The sequence below is a fragment of the Phascolarctos cinereus genome, unplaced genomic scaffold (genome assembly GCF_003287225.1).
Source record: "Phascolarctos cinereus isolate Bilbo 61053 unplaced genomic scaffold, phaCin_HiC Scaffold_1;HRSCAF=81, whole genome shotgun sequence".
Lineage (NCBI taxonomy): Eukaryota > Metazoa > Chordata > Mammalia > Diprotodontia > Phascolarctidae > Phascolarctos > Phascolarctos cinereus.
Window position 1 is genome coordinate 281,788,624 of NW_027555514.1, and position 22,592 is coordinate 281,811,215.

General features: G+C 47.5%; 1 long non-coding RNA gene across 1 annotated transcript in view; it reads right to left on the bottom strand.

Annotated features, from left to right (window-relative positions):
* Positions 1 to 21,968, bottom strand: part of LOC110205773 (uncharacterized) — a 30,685-nt gene extending 8,717 nt beyond the window's left edge. Inside the window, exons 1-3 of the long non-coding RNA XR_002323693.2 lie at positions 21,715 to 21,968; positions 8,526 to 8,669; positions 1 to 7,698 (exon numbers count right to left, since the gene is read on the bottom strand). The exon at positions 1 to 7,698 is cut by the window's left edge and continues 4,866 nt beyond it. This is a non-coding gene — a long non-coding RNA (uncharacterized LOC110205773). The remainder of the gene's footprint in view (positions 7,699 to 8,525; positions 8,670 to 21,714) is intronic.
* Between the last annotated feature and the right edge of the window lie 624 nt (positions 21,969 to 22,592).

The window sequence follows — 22,592 nt, forward strand, 5'->3', positions numbered from 1 at the left end:
ATCCCTGCCCTCGAGGAGCTCACCATCTACCAGGGAGACATCAGCAGTGACCCATACAAACAGGAAACGTACAGAGTAGACTGGAGATAATGCTAGGGGGACGGGCATCGGATTGGTAGCTCCCTCGAGGGCATGGACGGTTTTTTGCCTCTTTTTGTATCCTTAGCACTTAGCACAGTGCCTGGCACACAGCAGGTGTTGTTTAATAAGTGCTTTCTGCTCTAGAGGCTGTGGAATCGTGATTCACAGTTAAGGGCCTTTTTCTTTGACCAGTGACGTCTTTTCTAGTGACCTCTCCACCTCAACTGAGGCTCAGACTGGTTAAATGACTTGACTTTGGTCACGGTGAGTGAGTGTGAGAGGCAGGATTCAAATTCAGGTCTCTCTTGCTTCCAGGTTCAGCATCCTTTTCACTCAAGCTCTGCTGACACTATACAAGACATGGTACCTGCCCTCAGGGGGGCTTGCTTTCTGGTAGAGGAAGCAGGACAAGGACCCAAAGGACTGCTTATACCAAAAGGTAGGCTATGAAAAGGTCAGAAGATTGGAAAGGACTTTAAAAGCTCCAGGAATTCAGAGAAGGGGGAAATCCCTGAAGCTTGAGTGCTTGAGGAGGGTGCGTGGGGACTTAAGCTGAGCCTTGAAGGTGGGGAGAAGATAGAGCGGGAAGGGGGAGCATTCTAGGGAGGGAGGCATCATGAGCCAAGCCACAGACAGGGCATGTTGGAGGATACAAGATGGCGGGAGTGAGATGTTGGGAGCATTTCCTGAAGGGCCTTGACTGTTGGCCTAAAGAATTGGGATGTTGTAGACACAACAGAGAGCCACTGGAGATTGCTGGGCAGGGAAATAAGGTATTCAGTAGGAAGAGGTGTAGGGTTGGATGTGTAGATTAGATGAGAAAGGAGAAAGTGGAAGCAAAGAGACTAGGAAGTTACTGGATGGGTGAGTGAATGAATTTGCTCACTGATTCATGGAGGCCAGACTCCAACCTGAGACTATTCTACATCACCCCCACCCGTAAGAACCTAACCATTGGCTTTCTTTCCCTATCAGCCTAAGTGGCCAGAGGGATGGGCTGCTGTGAGGACCTGAGGCAGACCTACTGGGGGAACTTGCTTTATGTTGGTGGAGCCTGGTTCCCTGGCTATCAGAGGTGCTGACTCAGTCTGCTGTCACCTCACCCTTTCGGACTTATATCATATTAGGGAGCAAGATGGTGGGGACAGATATAAGAGACATAGTAAAGGAAACATCAGCAAGATTGGCAGCTGAGTCAAAGAATGAGGAAAGAGCTTGGGAGTCAGAGGATCTGGATTCAGACCTCACCTCTGAAACTGACCACCTGTCTGATCTTGGACAAGTCCCTTCATCTTCCTGGGCCTCAGTTTCCCCATCTGTGAAAAGAGGGGGTCAGACTAGATGGTCTCTGAGACCCCTTTCAACTCCGGCTCTAAAATTTTAAAGGGAAGAGGAAGATGACTCAAACTTTGAGCCTGGGTGATTAGGAAGATGGAGGTGCTTCAGAGGAAGCAGCTATTTCAAATGGTGGGGAAATGATGAGCTAAGCTTTAGACACAGTCTGAGTGCGTGCTTGTCTGAGGGTGTCTGGAGGGCTCTTGGAGGATCTAAATAGGGCAGATTCTTGGAATAGCAGTGGCTTGAGGTCACCTTCTCCAACATCATCTCTTCTGAGGTGACTGGAGTGGCCAAGGCTTGACTTGGGAGAAAGCCTCTCTCTATTCTTTGGAATTTATTTCAATTCAGCCAACAGAATCATAGGATATCAAAACCTCAGATTTGAAAGAGATCTTGCGGCTAACTTAGCCCAACCCACACCAACATAGGAACTCCTCAGCAGCATTTCTGATATGCAGTCATCCAGCTTTTTCTTGAAGACCTTAAGTGATGGGAAACTCACTACCTATTGAGGCCCCCTATTCCAACTTTTGGAAAACTCTGATAGAAAGAAAGAAAGAAAGAAAGAAAGAAAGAAAGAAAGGAAGGAAGGAAGGAAGGAAGGAAGGAAGGAAGGAAGGAAGGAAGGAAGGAAGGAAGGAAGGAAGGAAGGAAGGAAAGGAAAGGAAAGGAAAGGAAAGGAAAGGAAAGGAAAGGAAAGGAAAGGAAAGGAAAGGAAAGGAAAGGAAAGGGAAGGGAAGGGAAGGGAAGGAAGGAAGGAAAGAAAGAAAAAAGAAAAATCTTCCCATCTTAAATTTAAGAAGACCAAATCTTCCAGTGGTAATCCTTCAAAGACAAGTCACATGTGCCCCCCAAGTCTCCTCTTTTCCAAGCTGAAAGTCTCCAGTTCCTTCAACTCATTGATTCTCACATTGATTATAGAATTTAGGGTTAGAAGGAACTTCAGGGATCATCCTGGTGTCCAGTCCCTTCAGCATTCTAGTTGCCTTTCTCCTGTTGGCCAGTATCCTTCCTAAAATGTGCCCAGACCTGAACACAATCCTTCAGGTGGGACCTGACCCAGGGCAGTCAGACTCTGTGGATCCTGCTTCTCTTAACGCAGCCTATGTTTGTAGTAGCTTTTGAGACCATTCTGTTGCACTATTTATTAATATTAAACTTGTAGTCCACTAAGGCCCTCAGATCTTTTCACAGGCATTATTGTCTAGCCATACCTTTACCACCATTCTTTGTTTATGTAATTGGTCTTTTGAACCCAGGACTTGACATTTATCTCCTTCAAATCTTCTCTTCTTAGATTGGGCACATAATTTTCATCTGTCAATTTCTTTTGGGATCCCAGTTTTCTGAGTCAATTTAATCAAAGGGGGGCACAAATATAAACTCTTCATCCTGCCATTACTGCAGCAAAGGAGGGAGCAGATCTTTCTTCCCATGTAGTCCCTAGACCAATATCAGTTGTCCCCTCTTTGACTCAGGCGCTGCTAACAAGACTAAGCCAGGCTGAGTGGGAGGGATGTAGAGGCCTGAGGGGAGGGGCAGAGGAGGGAGGAAGAGAGAAGAGGAAAAGGAAGAGAAAGAGAGAAAGAATGGGAGAGATGAAAAAGAGTAAGAGGAAGAGGGTCAGTAAGAATGTGCTGGGGGCATACTCTGCACAGTCCTGGGCTAGCCACCGTGTGATAAGCATAGACCTTGGCGCTAGGAAGACCTGGGTTCCAATCCTACCTCTGACACATGGGATTATGGGACCATTCTAGACTTTGAGTTAGAAGGGACCTCAGAGGTCATCTGGTCCAGTTCCTCTCATTTTATAGATGAGGAGACTGAGGTCCAGAGAGGAGTGGTGATTTGCCTGAGATCACAAAGTAGATAGCGACAGAGGCTGGATTTGACCTCTGCCTCCAATCTCTTTCCCTCCTTCTGTTGCACCATAACTTCCTCCCTTGGTTCTGTCTCTTACTACAATGTGATCTTGGGCCTTTCTGAGCCTCAGTTTCCTCAACTGTAAAGTGAAGGGATTGAACTAGATGCTCTCTAAGGCTGTTTCTAGCTCTGAGCCCTATGATCACTACTAGACTATAAGCTCTCTGAGGACAGAAACCTTTCTTAGGACTCTTGTTATTTCCTCCAGCCCTGCACGTCAGTAATGTGTGATGGCTGAATGAAGGAATTTGCCCTCTAATTCACTGGGGCCAGACTCCAGTCTAGGTCCCATCCCCTGTGCAACCGACCACTGGCTTTTGGTTTCTTTGTTTGCTTATTTTTTTTTCTTTTTTTCTTTTTAGGCAGTTGAGGTTAAGTGACTTGCCCAGGGTCACACAGCTAGTAAGTGTCAAGTGTTTGGTCTGAGGCCACATTTGAACTCAGGTCCTCCTGACTTCAGGGCCGGTGCTCTATCCACTGCGCCACCTAGCTGCCCCTGTTTGCTTATTTTTCACCCTTAGTCTAAATGGTCAGAAGAAGACCTGGAGTAGTCTGGAAACCTTTTGGGATATGCGGGAGCCCAACTGTCTGGACAGCAAAACATCCAATTTAACTTATTCTGCTCTGCTTTTCCAGCCTATCTTATCTCACACATTCTATGATTCAGCCAAACTGGACAACTCTGTCCCCAAACTGCTCTGTTTTCTCCAGCTCCCATGCCTTTGCTTATGGCATACCCTATGCTTGGAATGCCTTCCCTTCTCTTGCTGAATTCCTATCTATTCTTTAAAGCCCAACTCCAATGCCATCTCTTCCAGGAGGTCTTCCCTGATTTCCTCAGTCAGTATGAAGCTTCCTCTTGGATCTCCCATAGAACTCTGTAGCTTTCTAATGCCCTTATTACATAATCTTGCTATCACAGACATCTGTTTGTGTCTTTTCTCCCTATTAGACTGTTAGCTCCATGAAAGCAGGAATTGCATTTTAGCTAAATTTTGTAACTCTGCCAGCACTCAGCAGTGCCTATAACAAGATGCTTAATTATTAATTATTAGATGCTTAATAAATGATCAGTAAGCAAGTGGGCAGCTAGATGGGGAAGTGGATAGAGCACCAGTCCAGGAGTCAGGAGGACCTGAGTTCAAAACCAGCCTTAGACACATAACACTCACTAGCTGTGTGACTCTGGGCAAGTCACTTACCCCAACTGCCTCACCAAAAAAAAAAAAAAATTAACAGCTTAATATTAAAACATTGAACAATACTGATAAAGCACTTACTATGTGCAGGGCACCAGCACTGGGAAACATCCATTCATCCAACCTGGAATGCCCTTCTCTCCCCTTCCCTGAGGAGGCCCACCATGGTTGTCAATGTTTCCCCAACTTAACCACCCCCTTCTCTGAATACCTGATGCATCAGCTGTTTGGAGCCTTTCCCTGGCCATCCCTTCTGAGGGCTGGCATTGTCGTGACGGAAAGGGCAGAAACGATTTTGTGCCTTTGCATTCCCAGCCTAGCACAGTGCTCATCCACCCCAGCTGCTTCATCGCTGCTTCTTGAACGAATCTCCTGAGGAAATCTCTTTGCGTTATCAGGGAAGCCAAGGAAGGGGTACCTACCTTGGATGGAAGACTGGACTAAATGTCTCCAATTTTTAAAACTGATAGCTTTGGTTTTTATATCACCTTCATTTTGGAGTATATCACCCCCTCCCCACAACGTTTTCCTTTATAACAGAGAGAGAAACAGAGACAGAGACACACAGAGAGAGACAGAGACAGACAGAGAGGGAGACACAGAGAGACACACACACAGAGGGAGAGGGGGAGGGAGGGAGGAGAGAGAGACAGACAGAGAGACACACAGAGACATACACGAAGAAGGAGGGAAAGAGAGAGAGAGACAGAGAGAGAGGGAGGGAAGAGAGAGAGACAGACAGACACACAGAGAGGGAGAGAGAGAGAGAGAGAGACATACACAAAGAAGGAGGAAGAGAGAGAGAGAGAGACAGAGAGAGAGAGGAGAGAGAGACAGAGAGAGAGAGGAGAGAGAGACAGAGAGAGAAGGAGAAGAGAAGAGGAGAAGAGAAGGAGTGGGAAGAGAGAGAAAATCAGATCAGCAAACCTGATGAACACATCAGCTGTGATGGCATGTTCAGTGCTCAATACCCATCATCCCCCACGTCTGCAAAGAAGGGAGGGAGGTGCTTTCCTGTATTTGTTCTTTAAGCCCCATTCGATTATGATAATTGCAAAGCACCCAGTAGGGACTTTGTGGGTGTGTCTTTCTGTTTGCATTACTGACTTTGTGTCTGATGTTTTCCTGGCTCTTCTTTCACTTTGCACGGTTTAAGTCTTCATTCCTCACATTCTTTGCTTCTTTCAGCGCCTCAGCATTCCATTCTGTTATACGCGTGTTTCACAACTTGTTTCACAATAATAATAACAATAGCTAACGTTTCTATGGCACCTACTGTGTGCCAGGCACCGTGCTAAGCACTTTACAATTATGATCTCGTTTGATCCTCACCACAGCCCTGTGAAGTAGGTGCTGTTTTGGGTAATAATGTAATGGGTAACCCCACTTTACAGGTGAGGAAACTCAGGAAAAGAGAGGTTAAGTGACTTGCCCAGGGTCACATAGCTAGGAAGTATTTGAGGCTGGATTTGAACTCAGGTCTTTCTGGCTCACCCTAGACTTGGCACTCTGTCCACTGACCCTGAGAGGGATGGATCTGTGAATCCATTGGTGGAGGGAATTCCCTGGTGGAAGAAGTGGCCTCTATCAGCATAGATGGGCATCTGCTCTGATAGTAGAGCCTTAAAAAACGGCCTAGAGTACTGACAAGTCAGGTGATTTGGCCAGGGCTCCATGGCTAGTGTGCATCAGAAGTGGGACCCTGAACCCGGGTTCCCTGGCTCTGAGGGCAGCTGTATACACTGTGCCCCTCTATATTGGAATAAATGTAATGGAGTGTGATACAGCATGACATAACAGATAATTATGTTATTATAATACAATATAACCATACATTCTGTGATATACTATGCTGTGTTAGAACATATATGTAACATGATATAATAGTATACGATGTTATATCAAACATAACATATCATATAGCTATATGATATAATATGTCAAATATGATATAATGTGATATGGTATATATAACAATGAGATATGATAGGATTAATATATAATATAATATACTATGTAATAGAACATAATGTGTAACAACATAACATAGAATATACAATGTAATGTACGATCTAACAACATAGTATAGGCCTTAACTTAACTATCTGACCCATACAATGTTTAACTATCTGACCCATACAATGCTTTAACATTGGCAAGGCACCTTACATATGCAATTCCACTTGAACCTCACAATAGCCCTTTGGAGTAAGTCCTTGGAGGAGGAACTGATCCCGTTTTGCAAATGAAGAAACTGAGGTTGAGACTTTTGTCCCAGGGTTTTCACAGCTAAGATTCTGAGGGAAGATTGGAATTCAGGCCATTCCTGAGTTCCCAGGCCAGCCTGATATTTAACACTTACTCCTTCTCAGCCTCAGTTTTCTCATCTGCAAAATGGTGATAATGCCACTTCACCTATTATCACAGGATAATAGGAGCCTCACAGGGCTGTTCTAAGGTGGTTAAATGAGGAAATTAATATATGTGAAGTGCTGTGCAAACCTTAAATGTCTATTTGACCATCAGATATAATTTGTCTTTGTTCCTCCCCCTTCCCCCATCCCACCACTTCAGGATCCCGCAGGATACTGGGCACATGCTTTCCCTGTCAGTGAGAATGATGCCTATAGGTGTGCCAAGAATGTGCCCATTCTTATGCATCACATGAACTCCAGTAGAATATGCGCTCCTTAACAGACAGGAAGCTGGTTTTTTTTGTTTCTGTGCCTCTCACTGGGTATGTTGTAGCAGGGAAGGAAAGGCAGGAGAGGTCAAGGGAAGGGAATTGCCTTTCTTTGTATCCCAAGTACTTAGCACACAGTAGGCACTTAATAAATGTTTATCGCCTGACTGGTGACCTGGTGTGTTAAGGGATCCTTGTGCTTTCTGAAGCTATGGGAGAGTTGGTTTTCCCTTCCTTGTGGGAGGAGGAAGAGGAGGCAGTGGCAGCGGAGAGACATACCTGGGCATCAGCGATCAAAGGGTGATGTGCATGGAGTACAATCCGGATGTTTCCTAATTGGCTGAAAGTGAGCTCCGGATTCTAGAACCAGCCAATGAGTTTGATCCAGGATGTCGAGGTGGCAAATCCAAAGCAGGCTGGAGATCAGTGTTGGAGAGAACGCAGGGCTGGGTTCAAATCCCTCTCTAATCTTTCCTAGAGCAGAGAATCAATGCGTGGCCCACGGTGCTCCCTGCCTTAGCCTGAACTAGATTAAAATGTAGTTCCTCTCTGTTTATAATGTGTCGATGTATCAATAAAACAAGGAAATATACAAACACATGTGGTTTGCTAAGTCAATATGTGGCCCACAGGGATCCTTTTAGTGAGTTCCTATCTAAATTTGACACCACTGGCCTAGAGCATCGTGGTTGTGTGGAAGGTTTGACATTCGGAGCCTTGTAGAACTTGGCCCCAGCCTACTTTTCCAGAAGCTTTAGTATACCTTACCCAGCCCATCCCTTCCCTCACTCTGCAGTCCTCTACTCTGTCTCCACATCAGCCTTGAGAGGTTTCCTGGGCCTGGAATGCACGCTCTCTGCTCCGTTAGACACTCTCCCCATCCCCTGCACCCCACCTTGCTTTCCTTTGAAGCTCAGGCTCAACCACTGTCTCCTACATGAAGCCTTCCTTGATTTCCCCAGTTGTTATTCCCTTTCCCCTCCTCTGATTGCCTCTTAGTCATTTTATACATTAGAATGTAAGCTCCTTTGTATCCCCAGAGCTTAGCACAGTGTCTGGTACACAGTAGGTCCTTAATTAATGTTTATTGACTGCTTGCTTGTACCACCTACAGATGTGAGAAAAGTACTTTCTAAGCTCTTCTTCTCACTGTAACTACTGGGCAGCAGAGTGGATGAAGGGCCAGTCTTGGAGTCAGGAAGACCTGGATGCAAGCTTTGTCTGATGCATCTGGGCTGCGTGACCCCAGGCAAGTCACAATCACTTAGGGAACTCTAGACGGTCGAAGACCGAGTACTCACTGCTTCGACTGGGGACCTTTCCTCGTTTGGCGTTCCTTATGCCAGTGAAGTTACACCGAGGGTGGGGGCCAGGAGTGGGGGAGCGGGTGGGCGGGTTCCTCTTCAGCCAAACACTCACATACCTTGGTCACTGTTAGAACAAGTCTGTGAAAACCAAAACAAACCACATTATCATTCTTGTTGTTTTCTGGGATATGAGGTGGAATCAGCATGGTCTAAGTCAGGCCCCAGAAACTGCTAAAAAAAAATCCCCCAAACTTAACATGCCTCAGTCTAGTGCCCTGGCTCAGGAATCACAGAATCTAGATTCAAATCCTGTGGGACCTGAAGCCTCAAGTTTTACATCTGTAAAGTGGGTAGGTTGTACTACATGGCCTCCGAGGCCCCTTTCAGCTCTAGGCCTGTGATCTTCTTATGTTTGTCATTTCTTACAGGGGTGACCTTGGACAGTCATTTAATTTCTCTGTGTACTGGTTTTCTCCTCAGTAAAATAAGGGAGTTGACTAAGTGCCCTCTGAGCTCTCTCCAGCTCTACAGTTGTGGTTCTAGAATCCTACCTGTCCTACCTTCCCTCCTGGGAGTCTCAGTTTCTCCATCTGTAAAATGAGAGCATTAGACTCAGATGGCCTCTGAAGTCCCATCCCGGGTTCTATGTTCCTATGCTCTGCATTTGAATGGCCTCATTCCAGGGGGCTCTTTCTCAATTTCTGTATCTTTTTCCCCTGTAAATACCTGAGGGCTCTGTGGTTTTCCCAGGGGATGTGCTTATAGAGACATACCTTTAGGGATGGTTTGATGACCTGCTGTGTCCCCAACATTCATCCCCTGGTGGCAGGCCCCCCAGAGTTGGGCTTCTCAGAAGTCAGCCAGCCTGGCCCTCAGGTGCCAGAGGCAGGCTCTTACCTGTCAGGCCTGTGCTGGCTAGAAGCCTTTCCAGTTGTTTGGGACCATCTGGAGCTCATGTCCCATGGGCCTGGCCTTTAGAAACTCTCCAGGCGTTGGAGGATGCTCCACAGGTGCATGGAAGAAGGAAGATGTAAGGCTGGAAGGGACCACAGAGGCCAGGTAAGCTAACCCCTTCATTTTACAGATGGGGAAACTGAGGCCTACTGAGGCAAGTGAGTGACTTGCCTAAGGCCACACAGGTAGTGTCAGAAGTAGGATTCAAAGACAGGAACGTAGACCTAGCACTAGAAGGGACCTCAGAGGCCATCTAGACTACCCCCACTGGTGTGATCCAGAGTGTGTGGCAATAAGGGGAAGGGGGTAGCGGAAGCTGCATCTGGGTCCAATGAGATGGTGGCCGTGGAAAGGGAAGAGGGGAGAGAATTAGGGTCTAGAATGGCAGCTCTGTAGGGGCAGCTAGGTGGCGCAGTGGATAGAGCGCCAGCCGTGGAGTCAGGAGGACCTGAAGACACATAACACTCACTAGCTGCGTGACCCTGGGCAAGTTGCTTAACCCTATTGCCTCGCCAAAAAAACAAAACAAAACAAAATTGAATGGCAGCTCTGTGAAACCAGGGAGCCAAGTGGGCTCCAAGTAAGCTCTGGGGGCACAGTGCCTCATGTTGACAGTACAATGCATGAGGGAAAGTTAGGAAGGTGGCAGGATGACATTAGGTGGCGTTGATATGACACTTTAGGTTTACAAAGCACTTTACCAGTATTAGCTAATTTTATTCTGACAACCACTCTGGGAAGTAGATGCTATTATTCTCCCCATTTTTTGGGGGGTGGGGCAATTGGGGTTAAGTGACTTGCCCAGAGTCACACAGCTAGTGGGTGTCATGTCTGAGGCTGATTTTGATCTAAGGTCCTCCTAACTCTAGGGCTGGTGCTCTATCCACTGTACCACCTAGCTGCCCAGCTCCCCATTTTTCAGATGAGGAAACTGAGGTTATGACTGGCCCAGGGCCACACAGCGAGTAAGTATCTGAGGCAGGATTTGAACTCAGGTCTTCTCCAAGTGTAGTGCACTACCCGCTGTGCCACCTAGTTACCTGGGGCCACAGGCAAAGGTAGCCTTTGTCAGTCCCATCCAGTCCAAGCAGCATTTGTATATCAGGTGCCAGATCCTATTCTAGGTGGTGGGGATAAAAAGACAACACTGAGACAGTCCCTGCCCTCAAGACGTTTACACTCTAATATAAACAGACCAGCTGGTGTCCTTGGAAGACTTGGCCTGAGGGGTATGATCTTGGATGTCAGAGGATCACAGTAGGTCCCGAGTTGGATGGGATCTTAGGGGTCATCCAGTCTCCTCTCCCCCTCAGTTTTACAGATGAGGAAACTGAGGCCCATATAGGGAAGTGACTTGGCCAAGGTAACTCAGGTGGAAAACATCAGAGTAGGGATTTAAACCCAGGTCCTCAGACTCCAAAGCCGGTGCTCCTTGCTGACCCCTCCCCTCCTCTTCCCCATCCCAAGGGTACTCTCTATCCTGGCTAAATGTTCCTCTTGTAGATTCCTTTGTCTCTGCCTTCTAGGAGAAGCCTTCTCTGATTCTCCCAGCATCCTTCCTCAAATGATCATGTCTGTACTTATCTGTTTGAAGGAGCTCCATGGTGTGGTGGATAGAGTGCTGGGCCTGGGGTCAGGAAGACCTGCTTCAGGCACTTATTGACTGTGTGACCCTGGGCCAGTCACTTGGCCCTCTTTGCCTCAGTTTCTTCAATTGTAAAATGGAGATAATAATAATAATGATGATGAAACAGCTATGTGGCTCAGCGAACAGAGCGCCAGGCCTGGAGTCAGGAAGACCTGAGTTCAAATGTGACCTCAGACACTTACTAGCTGTGTGACCCTGGATAAGTCACTTAACCTTGTTTGCCTCAGTTTCCTCATCTGTAAAATGAACTGGAGAAGGAAATGGCAAACCACTCCAGTATCTTTGCCAAGAAAACCCAAAATGGGGTGAAGAATTGGACACAACTGAAATGACTGAAAAACAATACTTATCTATTTGCATGTAGAAGCCAACCCTTGACTAGTTTTTCTTTTGTTTGTATATCAACTATGCCTTGTACACAGTCAGTGCTCAATAAATGCTCTTGAGTTGAATTGGTAGGCTGCCTAGGCAGAGAAGAAGGATTTGGAATAGGGGAGACTTGAGTTAGAATCCACCTCAGACACTAACTGTCTACATAACCCTAGGCAGGTCAATTAACTTCTCTCAGCCTCTATTTCTTCATCTGTAAAATGGGGATAATAGCAATGGCACACGTCTCTCAAGGTCATCATGGGAATCAAATGAGACAAACTCTTGTATTTCCCTTTTAAAGCCTCATACAACCTGGACCTATCCTATTACTCCCACTCTCACACTGTTCCTCACACACCACACCCCATTCCCCATCTCAGGGACAGTCATGACTGTCCCCCATGCCCGGAACGCACTTGCTCCTTACCGAGCCCTTCTCTTCCTTCACAACCAAGTTGAAGCACAATATTTTGCATGAAGCTTTTTCTGATCTCTCCCAACTGCCCTTCCTCCCAAACTACTGTTTATCTAGTTCTTTCATACATATGTATGTCTATTGATTTCATACTTGTGATACATATGTCTACATGAACTTGTGTCCCCTATTAGAATGTAAACTTCTCACCAGCAGGGATTGTTTCTTTGTGCTTCTGTCTCCGGTGCCTAGCACATATTTATTGATTATTTGATTGATAATATAGGTAAAGTGCTTTGCAAAGCTTAAATCACTATATAATATAAATTTTTATTGGTTCATTTAGTCCTAAGGTCCAGGCCTATATCCGACTGGGATAAACAAATGAATAAAGCATTATTAAGCACTATATGCAAAGCACTTCACGGTGCTGACTAGTAAACACAGAAGGGTAGAAATCCCTGGGGGGGACTTGGATCTGACTCTCCCTTCCTCGATGGGGTCATGTTCCTGTGATGCACCCTGACCCCAGCCATGGTATAGTGTTCAATTTAGAGACAGAGGTTCAGTTCTGTTGTTTTTCAATTGTGTCGCACCTTTTGTGACTCCATTTGGGGTTTTCTTGGCAAAAATACTGGAGTGGTTTGCCATTTTCTTTTCCAGCTCATTTTATAGCTGAGGAAACTGAGGCAAACAGTGACTTATGCAGGGTCATGCAGCTAGTAAGTGTCTAAGGCTGTATTTGACTCCAGGCCTGGTACTCTATCTGTTCCACCACTTAGCTGTTCAGAGACAAAAATCCCAGCTCTCTCTTACTCCCTATGTGATCATGGGCAAATCACTTCCCCTCTGGGCCTGTTTCGCTATCTGTAAAACGAGGAAGTTGTACCAGATGACCTCTGAGGTCTCTTCTACCCCTAGTTCTGGGCCTTCATGGTCCCTCACATTACTATAAATCATCAGAGAACCCTGGAGCCAGGGAGAGCTCCACTCCAAATGTTCCAGACCACGTCCAGCATCTGGACCACCCACTCACGGGGGGGCGGGGGGGAATGCTGGAGCCAGCTCTTGGATTCTCAAGAGCAAATAGTTAAATCATCAGTGTGAGTATTTCCACCTCACAAATTAGCAAACACTACAAACCAGGGCCTGAGTTCATTGTTTAAGTGATTATCCTAGACTTAAGAAAGCCACGGAGAAAATGTGAATATAGCAGGTTAAACTTCACTGTGTTATGGGCCTCCCCCACCCCAAATTGGTTGTTAACATCTACCAGCACACCCTTGCCCATCTCCTCACCCTTAAGGGCAGTGCCAGGCACTGAGCTGAGTACTGGGCCTGTAAAAACATGCCTTTAAGGAGCTGACTTTCTATCGGGGAGACTTACGTATGTATTCATATACATATATGTTGCTATAGCAATGATATCCCAAATAAATACAAGGTAATTTTTGGAGGAAGGAGGTAGAAGACTCTAGCAGCTGGAGGAATCTGGCAAGACTTCACATAGAAAAGCAGTAATCAAGGTGGGAACTGAAGGAGATGAGGCAGAGGGGAGAAGGTAGTACAGTCCCGGTGAAGGGGATGGCCGGGACACAAGCCATCCCTGAGGTGGGAAATGGAGCATTGGAGCAGTAAGAAGACCAGTTTGGCTAGACTGGAGAGTACATGAAGGGAGTATAATATGCAATAACATTAGAGAATGAGGAAGGGGCCAGGCTGTAAAGAGCTGTAAAGTCTGATGGAGAGGTTTCTATTTGGGGCTAGAGATAATAGGGAACACTTGGAGTTTCTTGAGAAAGGGGAATAACACAGTCTAATTTGTGTTTTAGGCAAATCCCATTGGTTCACAACCAGTCTCTGTAATAAGGGCCTCATTTCTAAAATATATAGAGAATTAAGACAAATTTATAAGAATACAAGCCATTCCCCAACTGATAAATGGATATGAACAGAGAGTTCTAGGGCTGTATCCCAAAGAGATCATACAAGTGGGAAAAGTACCCCAAATGTACAAAAATATTCATAGCTCTTTTTGTGGTGGCAAAGAATTGGAAATTGAGGGGATGCCCATCCATTGGGGAATGGCTGAGCAAGTTGTGGTATATGAATGTAATGGAATACTATTGTGCTGTAAGAAATGATGAACAGGCTGACTTCAGAAAAACCTGGAAAGACTTGTATGGTCTGACGCTGAGTGAAGTGAGCAGAACCCAGAGGACTTTGTATACAACAGCAGCCACGTTATGCAGTGACTAAGAACTGAACCCTTCTCAGCATTATGAGGATCTAAGACATCTCCAGAGGCCTCGGGATGGAAAATGCTGTCCACATCCAAAGAAAGAACTATGAAAGTTGAATTGCTATTTTTTTTCTCTTTTGTTAAGTTTTGTTTCCTCTTTCTGATGGTTACTCCTATTGATTTTAATTTTTACTTACAGCACCACTAATATGAAAATATGTTTAATAGGAATGTAAATGTGTAGCCTATATCAGATTGTGTGCTGTCTTGGGGAGGGTGATGGGGAGGAAGGGGGAAAAATTTTTAAACTCAAAAGCATATGGAAGTGATTATTGATAAATCAAAATAAATTAATACATTTTTTTTAAATGGAAAAAAAAAAGAAGACAATCCCATTGGCGACGGGATAGAGGATGGTTTGAATTGGGGAGAGACATGAGGCAGCGAGATCCACTGGGTTCATAGTCCAGGAAAGGGGATGAGGGCATGTCCTAGGGCCAGTGATGCAGCTGGAAGGAAGGGGTCAGATGCGAGCTTGTGAAGGTAGAAATGGTGAGATTGGGCTCCTGGTTAGATGTGGGCGAGGGAAACAGGGTACTAAGGATGAACACACCAGCCTGGGGAATTGAAAAACTGGTGATGCTTTTGACAAAAACCCCAAAGTCTGAAGAAGAGGTGGTTTTGAGGGAAGGAGGGGAAGAGAATGAATTCCACTTTGGCCATGTTACATTTGAGGTGCCTACACTCATCCAGTTTGAAATATCAAATAAGCAACTGGTGACACAGCTCATGAGAGAGAATTGAGCTGCATTTGTAGATCTGAGATGATATTAAATCCGCGGAAGCTGATGAGGTCACTGAGAGAAAACCCTGGCCAACTCCTTGGTCACCACCCACAATTAGGAATCATGATCTGGATGATGGGTTAGCAAAGGAGACCGAGAAGGTGCAGTCGGTCACGTGGGAGGAGAACCAGGAGAGCTGTATCAAGAAGACTGAGATGGGGAAAGAGGATCTAGGAGAAGATGGCTATCAGTGGTGTCCAAGGCTGCAGAGAGGTCAAGAAGGATGAGGATTGAGAAAATGCCCTTGGATTTGGCAACCTAGAGATCATTGGTAATTTGGAGAGAGCAGTTCTGGTTAGGTGATGGGGTCAGAAGCCAGATTACAAAGGGTCAAGAAGCAAGTGGGAGGAGAAGTAGAGGCCAGGGGCCTAGACAGCTTTTTTCTTGGAGTTTGTCTGAGGAATGGAGTATATAGGATGACAACTGGAGGAGATGGTAGGGTCTAGTGAAGGTTTTTTAAAGCTGGGGAGACAGACATATTTCATAGGGAGCAGAAAAGAAAAGAATAGATGGGGAGAGATGAAAGATAATCAGGAAATGGGGGTGGTTGTCGGGACAGTCTGCTGGAGAAGGGCAGAAATGGATGGATAGGATCAAGGACACATGGCGAGGGGGACTGACTTTGGCAAAGAGAAGGACCACTTCATCAGAGACTGCGGTTAAAAAGAAGATGGGGGAGGATGTCAAGGGGTTATAAGATGCAGAGACAGGGAGATGAGGAAGCTCAAGGAGAATGCTCTGTCTTCTCTGTAAAGTCTAAGCCGAGATCCTCAGCTGTGAGGTTGAGTAAGGGTGAGGGGAGGCTTGAGGAGAGAAGAGAAGGTTTGGAACAGATACTGTGGGGAGTAGGGTAGAGAGACTCAGTTAGGGAAGGGTAAAGTACTGTCCTGGTGCAGTGAGGGCCCAGCTGAGATGAGATAACATACATTTGTAGTGGACTGATGGCTTCCGGGGTTCATTTCAGCTCTGAGATTCTGTGCTTCCCCACTCCTGTATGGGTAGCATCAGTGACACACCTGCTGTGACCTTCAGGCCTGTTGGTGCAGTGTCTCTTTGACCTGATCCATGGGCAGTGGACCTGGTCTCCTTGGTTTTCTTTTCTGAAATCACCTCCTTCACAGGCAGTTAGATTTTCTAGTCCTTGGTCGCTGGATTCCCATCACTGTTGGAGGGGGGACCTTGCCCAAGTCCTAGTTGATATTGTTATCAGATTCACTGCTCTAGACCAAACCCAGACCAACACTGATTGATGCTGCAATCATTATCAGTGGCCTTGTTCAGATCCCCACAGATGTCACCATTAGGATTGTCTAAACCTCATTGATGTTAAAACCATCACTGGCTTTATCTGGATATCCACTGATGTCACCACCATACTTATCGCTCTTGTCTAGACTTCACTTATCACCATCATCATCACTGGCCTTGCCTAGACTTTACTGTTATCATCACCATCATCACTGGCCTTGTCTAGACTCCATTGTTATCATCACCATCACCACTGGCCTTGTCTAGACTCCATTGTTATCTCCACTGTCATCACTGGCCTTGTCTAGACTTCACTGTTATCACCACCATCACCACTGGCCTTGTCTAGACTCCATTGTTATCTCCACTATCATCACTGGCCTTGTCTAGACTTCACTGTTATCTCCACCACCATCACAGGCCTTGCCTTGCCTCCCAGTGGTTACCATCACCAGTGGCCACATTTAGACCCCGAGTGACATTATTAATCCAGTCACCATTTTCCTAACCGATAGCCTCATTAATGTCAATGCCATTATGTCTGTCCTATCCCAGACCCCAGTTGCTGACCCTGTTACCGTCATCACTTGCTGGTTGGCCATGCCATTGAGACACTTCTCCTTGTCTCTGGGAGAAGAGACCGGCCTCAGCACAGCCTCCACTCCCACCTCCATGAAGATCCCTGAGGCCAGCTCCTCCCTTTGAGCTTAGAGTCCCTGCCTCCATGGCATGCACCAGTGAGTCCCATGATCCTCCAGGAAGTACCATTCATGTTACCCCTACCTCTTTCCCCATCCCAAAGAAGGAGGCCATTGTCCCAGAAGGGTTAATAAGCAAGGCAAGGAAGGGGCCCCTTAAAATGTGATGCACTCTGACCTTTCGTAAATCATAGCAGCAGGGTTGCGAATTGGGGGGGGTTGGAGAGGAGGAGGAAAGATTGGTGAGCCTTTGGGGGGGGCAGTTGGCCCGAAGCAGCTGGGCTGACATTGACATTGTTTCCACCATCTATAAGGCCAACAAATCCCTCTATTGTGTTCCCGGTTTATCTGGTTCCTCTTATTTATTAGCTGAGGTTGTTTGGCAGAGATTTCAGCCCTGGGCGTGTGGAAAAAATTCTGGCACGCACCATGGGGGGGGGAGGCAGTGGGGGGGGGCTCCCTCTCATCAATGCCTGTATTGTCCCATCCCTTTCTGTTTCTACTGTAATGATATGCTCCAGGGAAAAAAAAGAGGGGGGTGGAATCAAAAGAAAGAATGGCGGAGGGGACTCGTTGGGGATTGTTGTCTGGGCCCTGAGCGGATGTGTCCGCAGCTGGGGAAGGACGGGCCTGAACGGAGCTGGGCCAGGGTGCCCCGAGGGACGGGGGCGGAGGGGAGCTAGCTCCTTTCCCAGCCTCACCTCCTGATGCCTGGCACCAGGTCCCCCCACCATCCTCCCACTGGGGCTGGGGACATCCGCCAGGGTCCCTATCTCTCTACCTATCCCCTCATCCAGGCTGGCCCTAAATAAGAATAATACCAGATGTAATCATAGTTCATTAACAATGAATTACGAAGCGCTTTTGTCACATCCGCTGAAGAAGATAGCTGAGGATTTAGTATCCCCTCCTTAGCAGATGGGGAAACTGAGTCATGAAATGAGGCAATGACTAGCATGAAGAACCAATGTAATGGGCCGAGTTTTGGACCCACATTCTCTGACTCCAGGTCCAACGTGCCTTCAACAATACCGGACTACTTCAGGCCCAAGGTGGTCCCAAAATGGAATCATGAGACAGAGGCTGGAGTGTGGTTATGTTGTGAGGGATGGTACCCAACAGGCATGAGTCTGATCCTACAGTTCTTGGTTATGCATAAGCTGATAATGGACTTGAGCAACATTCACAACAAACCAGGAGACCTTGGACAAGTCACGTCCTTTCTCCGGTTTCCTCCTCTGTGATGTAAAGGGTCTTGGATTAGATGATCTCCCAGGTCCTTTCCAGCTCTGATGATCTGTGGGCCATCTGGAACGGCAGCGTACGTCATCTAATTGGAACTGTCCGTCCAGCTCTGCCACTCACTTGGTGAGTGACTTTGAGTAAGCTGCCTTAGCGCTTGGAGCCGCCTCCCTTCCTCATCTGTGAAGTGGGGAGAATCACCACTGCCCTACTGTGCGCACAGCTCAAACGAAGGAGACTAGACACGGAAAGGCTTAGAAAAGTTACTGGTGTCTTAAACAACATACAGTGAAAAGAGCATTGGGTTTAGAGTCAGAGGACCTGGGTTTAACCTGGCACACCCCACCTCTAGTCCTCCTTAGTGGTGTGACCTTACACAAGTCACTTCACCTCTCCAGGTGGGCCTCAGTTTCCTCATCTGTAAAAAATTAGGCAAATAGGCTAGAGAGCCTCTAGGGTGGGTCCCTTCCAGCTCTGTCCCCCAGGCCCAATTCTGTGATCCATCTTAAGGCTTCTGTGGCTCTTTCCTTCCACCATGCAAGGAAGCTGTACAGGTATTGATGCCATCTTATAGAAGAGGAAGAACAGTCCCGGACCTTGCCCATGGCCCCACAGAAGCAGAAACCAGCACCCCGCTCCTCTTCCCCTCCCACCACTGACCTCCTCAGCTTCTTTCAAGTCCCAACTAAAACCCTGCCTGCTACCCGAAGCCTTCCCCAGCCCCTCTTCACTGTAGTGCCTTCTCTCTGTTAATTATTTCCCATTTATCCTGTATCCTATTGTCTGTTTCCATTAGATTGTAAGCTCCTTGAGGGCAGGGGCTGTCTTTTGCGTCTTTTTTGTGTCCCAGACGCTTAGCACAGTGTCCTGGTATATAGTAGGTGCTTAATAAATGTTTATTGAACTGAATTGGACTCCTGACTCTTCTTTCTGGGGATAGGGTCCAGGCATCTGGCTTCTCCTTCCCTCTCCTTGATAACCTTTCCGGTGTGGTCATCACTGGAGAATTGGTGGGCTCCAATAACAGGAAGCTGGGTCTTTGGCCAGAGCTGGAACTGTCCTGGGGTGACTTGGGCTTTTCTCAGAGTACTCACTTGGCAGGGAGGGCACACGTTTCTTCTGGCAGCAGTCCTCCCAATTCACATTTCCTTGGCCCCATCTGTCCACTCCCTCACGTGGCCCTGGACTGAGGGTCCTGTCATTGTCATGTCCCCCTTTTCCCCAACACCAAACTGTACTGGGCTGGGGCAGACCCCACCCACCTCACCACACCCGACCACAGGGATGCCAGATCAGCCACAGGACACGTCAGTGATAGGAAGATGTGCGTTGGCCTGGGACATCTCTGTGTCTGCCCCTTCCCCAGTCCCCGTAAATGACTTTGCTGAAGGCACAGTCATTGCTAGTGCAGCTGCCTGGACCAGTGTCCCTCTTTCCCAAAGGAAGGCAGATCTAAATTGCCTCCTCCCACCCTCTGCCCTTAGGTCCGGGCCCTTAGGATGGGACTAGGAACCAGACAGTGAAATCAGCTTCCATCAGTGTCCTCTGGCCCCTTGTCCTGGCTTGTTCGTAGCTTTTGGCTGAGAGTGGGTTCTGGAGCATTGTGTCACGGTGTGTCAGTAATCTGGTTCCTGCCAGGACCCAGTTAGGCTCCTGCGAGGTCACTAGTGAGTGGTACGAGACTCCATGACCTTCGTGTGCACAGGAAGGTTCCTGATACTTGTCTACAGGACCCCTCATCAACTGAGATATCTGCGAAGCACTTAGCACAGTGCCAGGCACATAGTAGGCACTTAATAAATGCTTGTTCCCTCCTTTCCTCCACTTTTTCTCCCCCTTAGCTGACATATCGGGGTAGATAGGTGGTATGATGAACAGAGCACCAAGCCTGAGGTCAGGAAGACTTGTGTTCAAATCCAGCCTCAGACACCTGGGCAAGTCACCCCCATTTGTCTGTTTCTTCATCTGTCAAATGAGCTGGAGAAGGAAATGGCAAACCACTCCAGTGTCTTTGCCAAGAAAACCCCAGATGGGGTCACCAAGAGTCAGACACAACTGAAATGACTGAACAGTGTACAGACAGATCTAGTCTGAGGATGGGGCTGTTTCAATCACACCATTTGGGGTTTTCTTGACAAAGATACTGGAGTAGTTTGCCATTTCCTTCTCCAGCTCATTTGATAGATGAGGAAACTGAGGCAAACAAGGTTAAGTGACTTGCCCAAGGTCGCATAGCTACTAAGTGCTTGAGGCTGGATTTGAACTCAGGTCTTCCTGACTCTAGGCCTGGTACTGTGTCCACTGGGTTGCCCAGCTGCCCATCAAGGACCATAGCTAGAAGGAACCTTAGAGTCCATCTCATCTAAACTCATCATTTTACAGATGGGGAGACTGAGGTTGACAAAGATTAAGTGACTGTCTCCATTTTGTGGCCCAGTTGTTTTGTTTTGGGGGGGAGGGGGTCAAAAACTACTCTATGCATAGCCTGTTTTAGGGATCTGTTTGAGGTTGGTGTCAGCCTACCGGCCAAAGCCAGATATCAATTTGAGACCCTGGTTAGGGGGGCCATTTGTAAAAGGGAATCAGTGTTAACTCACGAGGAAGGGATGGCCCCATGGGCATGGATTCTTTGAGCTCTAGCCACTGAACTCCACCAATACAAGATTGTCATTGGTAGCATCCCTTGCTTCTCGGTGTCCAGAGAATTCCAGCCCGTGGTACCCATTGAAACAGCAGATGGGCACATGAGGCTTCCTTCTAACAGGAATGCCCCTCTGAATAGCCAGGGAAAGAGAAAGAGGCTCAGAGCGTGTGTGTGAGGGAAGGTGGAATATTTAGGGGAAAGGCATGTTTGCTGTCTACTGAAAGGCATGGGGGGGGATTTCCAAAGTGGGCTCTTGTCCCTGTTGAAAGCCTGGGGAGCAGGGGTTTGGGGATTAGACATCCTAATTATTGGAAGAGGGATGAAGGCCTCTATAGTGGAGGAGAAGAGAAAAGAAAAGGAGAGAAGAGAGGAGAGAAAAGGGAGGAAAGGGGAGGGGAGAGAAGAGACCAGAACTGGGAGGGGTCTTAGAGAGCTGGGAGGGAGCTTAGAACATGACTGTCAGAGCTGGGAGGGAGCTTAGAACATGACTGTCAGAGCTGGGAGGTGCCTTAGAACAGGGAGTGTCAGAGCTGGGAGGGAGCTTAGAACAGGGAGTGTCAGAGCTGGGAGGGAGCTTAGAACAGGGAGTGTCAGAGCTGGGAGGTGACTTAGAACAGGGAGTGTCAGAGCTGGGAGGGAGCTTAGAACATGATTGTCAGAGCTGGGAGGGAGCTTAGAACAGGGAGTGTCAGAGCTGGGAGGGAGCTTAGAACCTGAATGTCAGAGCTGGGAGGGAGCTTAGAACAGGGAAGGTCAGAGCTAGTCCTCTGACTCCAAAACCAGCACTTTTTCCATATCACCACTGTTCACTTCTCTGAGTCTCAGCTTCCTCCATTTTTCTGTAAAATGGGGATAATAATGCCCACAAAACCTACCTCACACAGTTGTAAAAATCACACCAGATCCCGAATGTAAAGGTTTGCCGGCTTCAAAGCTCTGAAGAGGCGTCAGGAACCAACACCTAGAACGGGGCAAACCGTGTTCTGAAGCCTGAGGAAGAAGGTGCTTATTGCCTCAGAAGATCAGGGAAGGGGAGGGCAGGAAGCTCCTCGCTCTGTAGCCCCTGGGAGCCACGGCCAGGGTTCCACGTCTGGGTGAGTGGGGCTCCTGGGCTGCCTCCATCACCCGCTCGGCTCAGTGCCCAAGGGGTGGGGGTGGGTGGGCGTGGCCGCCTCTGGGAGGGGGAGGGGATGCTCTGATATTCATTTCCTGTGACTTTGATTAATTCTGGTTGGATTTCAGTTGTTGGGCAGTTAGCAGGTCGGGCGTCAACAGGAAACCCCTCTAAGAACAGACATCTTTGTGTCTATCTAGAGTGAGCAGCTCGCTCCACTGTGTGAAGGAACGCGGGCTCGCGTTACACTGGGGGATTCCCGAGGGCAGGATCTGTCTCAGTCTTTTCTTTGCACGCATAGCGCTTAGCAGCGCCAGGTACCCAGAGGTGCCTAATCATTGCTTATTGACAGACTCTCAGTGTCATTCTTTTCTGCTTTCCTGCATAACCAACCCCCTTTCAACTTTACTGCTGGAGCAGTCTGCATTTGGTTGGGAAGGCAAGAACAGACTAGCCCAGGGATTCTTAATCTGGGGTCTGTCAGTTCTGATCTTCTCTCTTCTAAGTCTCCCCTCAGCTCTGACCTTCCCGTTCTAAAGTCCCTCCCAGTTCTACCGTTCTCTGTTCTATGCTTTTAACAGTGTGGGTGGGTCATTGGGATATTGATGTGGGAATGTGTTTATTGAGAAAGGGTGTGTT